The 10,732-nt window shown below is 42.6% G+C and overlaps 2 long non-coding RNA genes across 3 annotated transcripts in view; one reads left to right on the top strand and one right to left on the bottom strand.

Moving 5' to 3' along the window:
* Nucleotides 1–10,030, bottom strand: part of LOC310902068 — a 146,226-nt gene extending 136,196 nt beyond the window's left edge. The window contains exons 1-2 of one of the 2 annotated variants that reach the window (XR_014586460.1): nt 9,410–10,030; nt 2,648–2,972 (exon numbers count right to left, since the gene is read on the bottom strand). This is a non-coding gene — a long non-coding RNA (uncharacterized lncRNA). The remainder of the gene's footprint in view (nt 1–2,647; nt 2,973–9,409) is intronic. The other variant, XR_014586461.1, reaches the window with a different exon arrangement.
* LOC310902073 lies at nt 4,330–9,416 on the top strand. The gene is made up of 3 exons (XR_014586467.1): nt 4,330–6,094; nt 6,795–6,898; nt 7,267–9,416. It is a non-coding gene; the product is annotated as an uncharacterized lncRNA (long non-coding RNA).
* Nucleotides 10,031–10,732: the final 702 nt, after the last annotated feature.

The following is a 10,732-nucleotide window of genomic DNA, read 5'->3' on the forward strand; positions in this document are numbered from 1 at the left end:
AGAACTTCTGCCACACAGATCACCTTTTTAGTACAATCAGCACTTGATAATTTTTTTTTATACTTCTTTGCATATTCTTTTCTGGGCTTCAGCTCTCGAATACAGCCAGAAGCAGCCTACAGACCAAGATGGACCTTTGATCTGACTGCAAGCAGACACTTGTGTCATATCTTAGGTTCTAACTTACTTGTTTCCACAGAGTGCTGTGTATCAGTAGTAGCAGAATTGTCCTTGTACCAATTTAGTACTGTAATTCAGGCACAAGTATACTGAAATAGCTTTATGATGGAGATAATATTATGGGCTATTTTTGGTGCATTATAAGGAAAAGCCATATCAATATACACAGTCCACACTTGAAAAATCTACCATGTTCCTCAAGTATCACTTTTGAGCTTCCACATCAAGAACTGAAATTCATCATCTCCCTGATAATTATTTTGTAACGTTTACTGGGAGAACCCCAGAGGAAACCGCCTGAGAAGGCTCAGAAGATCCAAAGAGAGTGAAAAATGTTTGCTGGTTTTCCCTCTCTTTGAAAGAACTTACACCTCCTTTTGGATTGGCATAATTCTAGGAATTTCTGTTCTTCAATTACAACTTACTGTTGTGCTTCTTTGTTCCAGTCCAGAGAGAATCAAATGTGGTTGCATGTTGCTCATAGGTTGCTCTGAATTTTCTTCCTTTACACCCAAGTAATCTTACCTTACTTACCTTACTGCCATCTTCAGCCTATAAAGATTGTAAGCAGAATTTTACAAAGGCTGTTTGTTCTAAATTTGCTAGTCTTATTACGAACTTCCACAGCTAACAAGGGTCATTTTTAGCATCTCTGTCAAGTTACACTGATACTCTCATATTCTTGTCTTTTTAGAAAGTTTTAAAAGTTTGCTCTAACAGCATTAACTGAACTCTCAATGTGTGGTGGCTGAGATTTTAATTTACAGGTGTCTAATATGATGTTTTAGTTCCTTCTCCAGACAGCTACCTTACTGTCTTGAATTCAGAAGTGCTAAACACCAATATCTTTCATTAAATAAATGAGTATTTATAAAAACAGTATGTTACTCTAATGTTCAATGTTGTAAAATTATATGATTTATCTAGACTACCTCTATCACATATGACAACGTATTTGACTGACAGAAAAAACCTTTTTAAAGTTTTCTATTACCTAAACCACTGTTAAGACTCCAAGTCATTGTCAATGTTTTGCTAAATATCCACCAGTTAAAATACATGCCAGCAATTACATAATAATGCGTCTCCCTCCCTTGTGGTGGTTTTGGCTCCAAGTGATGAACTAACATATTCAAAAATCACCACTGTGAGTACTAGAAACTCAGTCAACATTACTACATTTCAAATAATCATATCAGCTACAGCTATACAAATATTTAAAGCCTACTAAGATTTACACTGCTGGATTCTTAGCGTCTAGCGGTTCTGCTTTGGAAAAGAAGGAAGCCTTCTGAGTGCTGTAATACTATCTAAGAGATGAAGTTCTTACACCTCACGGTAGCTATAGTCCTTTCATACTGCTGTAGGTCCTTGCTCAATTCTAACAGCTGTAATTATTCCAAAAGTTGTGGTAAAAGTGGGAAAGAATATACGGTCAGTGACCGTGTTTCACAGGAGGGTAGCTGGGGAGAACAGTTAAATCTCAGTGATGTTCAGACTTCAAATAAGATGGCAGTCCCAGTACTGCACAGGACAGAGCAGCAACTCATGACTAGTGAATTTTGCCTTTCTCCAGTTTTTATGCCAACATGACAAATTGAAGATGCTTTTGTCCCATGACATTCCAAAATAAATGTCTCATGAGATCTAGGCTGTAAGCTCTTCTGTCAGAGCTCACCTAACTGTGGAATCCTAGGCTCCAACAGGACTTCAGTTATTTGGGTCCCAGGTTGTCCTGACGGTACAGGCTGATTTGTACCAAAGCTTCAAGTAGAAAAAAAATGCTCGAGGGTAATAAAGTCAGTGGGTAAATGGAAAGCCCTCAGCATAGCATAAGGCACAAAGGACAAAGTATAAAAATAAGTGAAGCACAACAAACTGTCTGATAAAATGTCCTCTGGCACATTAGAATTTGAAAACCTGAGAGTTTCCTTTCAAATCAGTCCCCCCTCTAACCCTGGGAAAACTAAATTTTCTGTCCTTGGTGCTCAAGTGGCCATATTTGCTCGCTAGAAAGCACTAAGTCCACATGTGTGTAAAAAAGAGGACAGAGCAACAAAGAGCACTCAAGAGCACCACATTTAATAAATCCGTCTAGGTAAATCCTAATCCAGCTGCGTGCCTTTGACCAGCCTTACCATCACTCTTGCCTCAGAGAGTTTTGCAAAGGTATTAGGCATTTCCTCCTCTCTCCAGCCTACTCAGATGTGATCCGGTCTGCCCAAATTCACAATTAGGCAGGTTTATTTTCTGTCTGAGGGAATGTGCCTTATGAGATGTAACATTCTGCAATGACAAAGGCCCTGGTTCTAGGAGACTCATGTTGGAATATCGCAAGCAGGCTGCCACTTCTGTACCTTTAGCCCATACTGCTTGGGCCGGCCTACTCCTTCAAAGCAATCTAATCTCTGTGTTTTATCTTCAAGAAAATATCAGTTGTGCATAATATTTTAAACACAGTACTTACCAACAGGGAGGAACTCCCAACAGGAAATAGGAGCAAGCACATAACTATCTCTCTAATCTTCTTCAGGCTTCCCAGCTCAACTTGCAAAAAAACAGGCTCCCGGTCAGGCTGCCTCTTCTCTTGGTGTGTGGTTGGTGCAGTTTCTTTTCCTTTCAGTATTAGATAGATATACTAGCAGTCATCTGACTTTGCATCGAGATGCTCCACTCCAAGGTAACACGAATGAGGCGTAGGTCCATCTGCTGTCCACAGACAGTTCTGAGCTTCTCATGCCCATGCTCTTTAACAGCATCAAAAGAAGGGCTTCCAGCTTCCAGGCTTCATACTGTAAACAAAATGATTGTTGTTATAAGACAGAGCACTCGATTTTTTAAGATGCCTGAACATTCATTGCTCAAAAGGTGTATCTAGAAATCTGATTCCATTCTCAAACTAGACACTTACTAAAGTGAACCGGTGTGTTGGTTATTTAACATATGTGAGGGAATGCCATGTCAGTTTATTAAGTCTGTATAACAAATATGACAACACAAATCTTTTTGTTCTACTTTACTAGGTAAAACTGCAACTCATATGAACTTCTAAGCAGTGCACAGCAAGGTGTTCTGCACTAAGGAAGGAAAGATATGAGAATTAAACGTCAGACTGCGTTCTCAGCTATAGCGACATAAGACCTGGAGAAAGGACCTTGTATTCATTAGGGATATCTCAATTTTACACCAGGGAACACAGTGTGGACTTGGAAAAGTCTATTTTTAGACCTTTTATGTTTAAATCATCAGATGAAAGACTATGCTGGGAATATCTTTATAAACAAGCTGCTTGGTCCAACGCACTCAGAAGCTTTAAGCAATGTAATCAGAATATAAAAAAACTTGATAGACGATGCTGTGCAAGTTCTTAGCTATTTTCACAATAGCCTGAAAACATTCCATGTGAAAGTGATGAAATTCTGCTTTTAATTGGAAAATTAAGAATTGCCTGCATCTGATCAACACAGAAGTTTTGTGCAAAGAAGGTCACTGATTGCTTTAAAAGTGTATCAAAAGCAGATACTGAAAAAACCTGGCTGTACTACAAGCTCACAAAATGCTCCGAGATCTTGTTTTGTTTGCAGTAACAGGACTTTTAAAGCAGAATGATTAGAGGGTTTGCAAGGTTTCTTGTGCAACTGATAATCCAGATACTTAACCTAAGGAAACAAACCACAACTTTGCATAGATTCAGGTACAAAGATCCAGATTCCTAGTTGTGTAAGCTAACCTGACTTCCTTCAAATCCCAACGTCTCAATCAAATTAGCAAAAGGATTATCGCGAAGCTACACTGATTAATTTCAGCAATTTGAATTTTCTTGGACTACCCTGGCATGAGTTAATAAGTTACTAAGATATAGGTTTAACAGAGAAGTTAATGTAGAGATCATTGTTATGCCTCAGAATTTACTCATGTGGATCCTGAAGCTGCAATGTCAGAACACAAAATAACCCAGGATCAGAATGGAAAAGATTCCAAAAAAGACAAAAGTAATGCAGATACCACCTGACCACGCACTCCCCTATCTACCTGTCCTATAACCCAGGCTCCATTCTTTCTTTGACCAGCTCTGGGTTTGCCGAAGAGCCAGCACAGTTTCAGCTTGCTCTCTTGTGGCCAACCTTAGAGCTACAGTTGTCCTGGTACTGTTCAGTTCCAGTGACTTTCAAGCATCACGATGGCAAATTAAATTTAAGTGCCAGTAGTTACCAGTATCTGCAAGGCAGTAAAGAAATGGTTTTCTCCTGTCTAGCTCAGCTAGCTATGTAGAAGTGTAAAATTCCTTCTCACTGCCCTGTCCTTCTGACCTGCATGGACTACAACCCCTATTTTGTAACTTGCAAAAGAACATGCTGGGTAGGAAGTGCCGTCCTCCAGGTAGGAAGTATAATCCCCTGGGCAGGAAGAAACCTGAGGGAAAACACACATGAAGGCCACCTTTGCTGCTGCCCATCTGGCAGCAGATGGAATCCTTTCCCAGCCAGTACTCCTCTCTTGCAGCAAGGGGAAAGCATTAGTGAAGCTCTCCTGTTTTGTTATTTCTCAAGGCTGCTGTTGGGATAAAATTACCTCCAGCCCCTTTGCCAAAAATTTCCAGACTCTTGGGAGACTCGAGCAGCTAACAGCTCATTCTCAGGCCCCAGCTAAGTACCTCCCCTCCTTGTACACTTGCCTGCCCCCTCTAGGAACTGAATGAACCTTACAAGTTTACCTCCCAAAAATAGTTTCATGCCCGGATGAAACTATGCCCGGATAGTCTCAATAGCCCGGAGCACCAGAGGTGGGCACAAGCACAGGCAGACTGAGCAGAGCTGCATCACTGAACCACGTTGCCCACTTAGCTGACAACCTCATATTTTAGACAGCGTGAGAGCATTCACCCCACCACCTCTCACACGTGGGCGCCCAGTAAAAGACCGAGATGGAGTAGCCCTGAAGTGAGGTTGATTTTTGATCTCACAGGCCTGCACATGGAGAGGAAAGGTGCACACCTTTTCCTTTGCTGAGTTTTAAACACAGCTACTCTTACTGTGGGTAAAACGTGGGTAAGTTCAGGAGCAATGACGTAGTAGGAAGCCATTCATCTTTAAAAGGACTTCTCAAAAGCACATTCCATATAAGCATGTATCCACAATGCATGGTAAGACCAGAAGCTGAAAACGCTCCATGTTCGCTGTTACGCCTCAAGACCATTATTGTCACTCCTATGAACCAACCGATGTAACAATCTCAGAAACTTTTTTGATTAATAAACATTAACTGTGTTTATTACTGAACATGAAAGGGATTGTCATTACAGAAATTATACTTTGACTACCGGGTTACTTAATCATCAACCTTCGTAACAGAACAGCAAATAAAATACACCGCCGGCAGATGGCTGGGAGGTGCTCCGATTAAACAAATTACTCCACAGAACAGGAGTGACAAACCACCACTAACACTAACCAATAGCATCAAAACTGTGATCCAGGTACGTGTGTTTCTTGTAGAATTTGAAGGACGAGCCCTTGAACCCTTCCAAACCATAGGCAACAGCTGCCCAGCACCTTCAGCTAATCTGCTTTTGGAGTGCCGGGATCACGTAAGCACCCAGCTTCCTCCTTTGTCTCACCGCGCAGTCCCACGGGCAGCTGCGGTGACGTGAGGCTGGAGGCAGGAGAGTGTGGCTGAAGGTGGAGGGAGCAGCCAGACTGACCTGTTATGAAACTGTATCCTCAGTTTCTCTTTCTGGTGAAGGCAAATACAGCAATGCTAAGTGTAATGTTAGCAAATTACTGTGTTGCTAATTATTCCTGCGGCCAAATTTTTGTTTCTCATAGCTCTGCTGGGAGCCAGACTCTTCATCCTTCTACCACTGCCAAAAATTCCAACCAACATCAGTGAAGCTCATGGACACCATCAAAACAAGGTACAAACTTGCTCACAAGCTGGAAGTATTATAAAAACACGTGTGATTATGTGAGCCACAAATCATAGAGCAGCAAAAGTCAAGGCTCCTACCTCACTTATGCAAATAACAAATGTTTCACATAATTCATCGAGATTTGCAAAATGTTTGCACTCAACAGCAAGAGGACTTGTGGGATTTTATGAGATTTCTATATCAACAGAGCTGTGAGTAACAGTCTAAGTTTGGAATGGCTCTTGAGTCTTTAGAATGAGGTACAATTTTTAAAAACAGGGAAAGGGATAAAATGAGACCAAAACCAAACAAGCAAACAAAAAAAAACCACAACAACACTAATGTTCCTACATCGATTTGCGTAATAAAGTCTTACCCAAACCCTCCACTGCTATCCACTATTACTCATTAATAAATATATGCTCTATTTTCCACGAAAGTCAGTAGACTTCTGATTTTTTGAGATACACAGTTCAGTCAGCAATTAGTTCATGGATCAGAACATAAAATTTCTTTCATAGCCAAATAAATTTCTATCTTAGAATAAATCATTTTCAGAACATTCTTGTCAGAATAACTTGGCTTCTTCTTCATTTCTCAGCCTAAACTTATTTATGATATTGAATCACGATACTATTGATTTGTCTTTGTGTTATCATTATCCTGCCACTTAAACAACTCTCTTCTTCCCTGATGTATTTGCAAGGACAGGAAAACAGATGTATCACTGAACTATACCTAGAGCAGAACGAAAGAGACAGAGAATTGAGACCATCACATCACACGGCGAACTATATAACCTTACTATCTGTAAGTATTATAGAATTCATATCTCCTCTGGAATGTCTTTACGCAAACTGATGGGTTCACAAGGGAAAGTACTTGTCTATTTTTGTTGCCTATCTCGTTGATGCAAACAATTGCTTTTCCTGCAATAGAGACATTAGGGGTCATCAGGGGTGAGAGGTGGCTCTTCAGATGTTCTGAACACTAAACTGACATAAGAAACATGCAGTCAATCCTGACTGAACTAACTTATTTCAGAGATACCTTAGGAAAATGATCACCATTTAAAAAATCATCTTCTCCATCTTTTCACATTATAGAACATTTCCTGTAAGCAAGATAGTGAGATACTTATTTCCTGAAGTATTTTGCTTGAAAATTTTCCTCTTCAGTTCTTTTTTATACAGAAAGTTGTGATTGTTGGATTGCCAAAGGATGCTGAACTGCTTGCAACCCAATCTACTATAATATTTCAAGTAAGCATCCTCATGATGCAAGCCTCACGTGTGCTTCTCTTACGTGTAATTAAAGAGACAACAAAAAGGGCTCACCAACAGCACACACTTCATTGAAAAGGACAATACCAGTGCCTTCAAACTACAGAAACTGCAGATAAATTCATGTCCTACACTGATTACATCATCACTCATAAATCACAAGTTCACTGATAAAATGATGCTTATTCAGAAACATCCGCACTTTCATCTGTACTCCTTAAATAATTGAAATAAAGAAACTAAAGCCAAGCTAAATTCTTTCTGTCTCTTATGATAACGATTCTGTGACTGGGGCTTAATTATCAGGCTTGATGTTCGAATCAAGACTGGGGTTTATCACTCTCTCGCTGCTCATATTCCTTGCTCCATGTCAACAGAATCACAGCAAAACAAAATCTACTTTGACAGAGAAGCAAAAATGCAGCAGATAGTATATGATGACCACACAGTCTGACGTTTTCTCATATAAATATTATGATAGAAATACGTCCAGGTGCTGGAAGGCATTCATGCTTTAAAGGTGCTCTTGGGAACGAGGCCCCAAGCCTGTATTTATGGAATCATTTTTTTCTAATAATTTGTGTGTTTGTACTGTTTGAGACATTTTAAGCTCTTTGAAAACATGTGAGCACAAAATGCCTCCCCATTGACACATTTTGCCAATATAATAAAATTATTTAATACAAGTATTTATTTCAACAGTTGCATTTCTTTTTGGTGGAAATACTGTAGTGGCATATCAAGTGATCAGCAGTCTAATAAATTGTAAGACTGACTGCATAAAGAGACTGCTGGACTTGCTTGTGGGTAAAATTGTAGCTATTGTAGCAACAGCTACTCTAGCCTGACATGGCAGAAATTCATACAATAAACGCATGGGCTGCAGATTAGTTTTTCCTTCCCTCTAGACACTGATCTACTTGTTTTGCAGGTTTCATTCTCTCCATCGTAACATTTTGTTCTATAAACTTGGAGATGGTTAACATTCTTAGTTCTTCCTGGAATCTTTTTATGGAATCCTGTAGATGCTGGGGAGGAGGAAACTGGGCACAATAACCAGGGCAGGCAGAGGAGGTGGCCACAGCAATAGGGCCGCAGCCTCAGCAGGCACGCAGGGCAGACCCAGTGATGGCTGCCAGGTTCAGCCCAGAGTCCAGTCCACCAGACAAGCCCATGGTGATGAGGCAGGGCCAACGGCAAAACGAGAAGGTGAGTCACCAGCAAGCCAGGGGCCGGTAAGGACAGAGCAACCAGGGCCCTGAGTTCCCCAGTGACGAGCTGAGTCCGAGGTCAGGCTGGGAAACAAGTCAGCGGGTCAGGGGCCAGGTCCAAACCCAAGTCCTGCCTACAAGGCAGGGCACAGCCGCAGCACTGCCACAATGGTAGCTCAGGTGAGAGCCACACGCGAGAGGCTCAACCTAAAAGCAGCTCCCAAGAGGAGGAGCAGGCCCTGAAATAGTGAGGGGACACTCTGCTGAAGTTTCTGCCAGCTGATTCTCTGGGCTCCAAGGCCACTGTAAACAGCTTTTCCGTAACAGAGGGCTAGCACTCTTGGGACAAGCCTCCTGCTCATGGGCTGACAGGAGAGTCCTATAATGTACTAATATACCATACACCAGAGTTGGATTCCAGTCACTGATGCCACAAAATTGGAAGAGATCCACTAAATCACTGAACAAACCGCCTCTGACAATGCTGTGGCCTTTAGCAACCCTGACACAAGCAATTTAGTGGCTTCCTTCCTGTTTTAGACTGTCAACAAAGCATGAGTTGAGGTCAGAAAAAGGTCTCCAGTGTGAGAGATAAGATGGATATTTTTGTTTTACATATGCCCAGCATGATGAACTTGCCAAACCGATTTTTGTTTGCAAACACTACAACCAGGAAAAAAAAAAAAAATTGTTATGAACACAAAGCGTTCTCATGTTCCTATATTCCACCCTATCAGCCGTGTGGTATTTCCTGTATCAGAAACATTTCTCAGACCTCCATCCTCCACAGCATATAGTAGTGACTCAAACTCCTAGGACGCACTTACCTACTGCGTTCAGCACAGAGCCCAGGTTAAGCAGAGCATGTGGCACCAGCCTGCTCCCAGCTCTCTGCACCCTCCCACGTGGTGGTTTTGTTTCAGCTTCTACGGACGGACTGCACACACTAGGCACGAAGCCCTTTGCTGCTTTACTCATGATACCGCCATGGGTTCAGGCAGTCTGCCACATTCTTTTAGTCGTAGCCTTTGTGAATGTTTCCAAATGCTCCATTTTGGTAGTCCCAAATTATTGGCTCTGCCTCTCCCGTGGTGTCCAGACCAGATACACCGCCACTGCTCTGATATTTGATTTCCATCCCAAACTGATAGCATTAAATAAACTGCAAAAGAGGCACAAAAAGATGAGGCATCCAACCATTACCCTTGGTAACTGTGACAGCTCATTTAACCAAGGAGACTTCAAAAAAGGTCTTGCTTTGCGACCTCCTGAAGTATGTACCAAACTCTACAGCCCAGGGCCTTTCTTTCTTTCTCTTTCTTTCCCCTTTTTTCCCCTTCCCGCCCTCAGAAGCCCGCTCTCCCCCTCGCTCCCCGCCGCCTTCACACGGCGGCGCTGCCGACGCCCTCACAGCGCTGTGCCCGCCCCCTTCCCGCCCTAATGGCGGCCGCGCGGCGCATGCGCGAGCAGCCCGGCGGCTGTGGGGCGGTGAGCGAGGTATGGCGGCGCGGCGGGGCGAGGAGGAGGAGAAAAAGGAGGAGGAGGAAGGTGAAGGGGAGAGCGCCGTGCTGCGCCCCAGGGACCAGCTGAGCCGGAGGGTGAGCTGAGGGGCGGCCCTGCGGCGGGGAAGGGGGCGATGAAGCGGGTAGTGAAGCGTGTTGGCTGCCGCGGGGAGGAGCGGAGGGCCAGCCCTGTCAGGAGGCTGCGTGTCCGTGTAGTCCCGTCCTGTAAACTCTGTGGCGTTTCCATATTGTCGCGGCTGCGTTTCTGTCATGTAAACTCCGGGGTGTTTCTGTCATTTCGTAATTGCCTGAGGAGCCATGAAGGGTTAGCACAGAAGTTTTGCAGCCTGTAAACTCGCAAGGGCCTGGCACACTCTGTAGCAAAAGATGGCACTGCTGTTCTGTCTGTTGGGACAGTTTTAATACAGTTTTAGCGGGGTTGGTTATTTTATTTTCTAATGTATTTATTTATTTTTGCCCGTTTCATTTTGAATCTGGAGAATATCTGGAGAATATCTGTGATTATAAAGTATCGTAGAGGTTATGCTAAACTTTGGTCTCCAAAAGTTGATATTTTTGTTGTTAGCTGTTCACATATTTCTTTGCTTTTGTTTTGTTTTCTGGGGGTGGTGGTGGTGGTGGTGGTGT

This window comes from Anser anser (genome assembly GCF_964211835.1).
Source record: "Anser anser genome assembly, chromosome: 6".
Lineage (NCBI taxonomy): Eukaryota > Metazoa > Chordata > Aves > Anseriformes > Anatidae > Anser > Anser anser.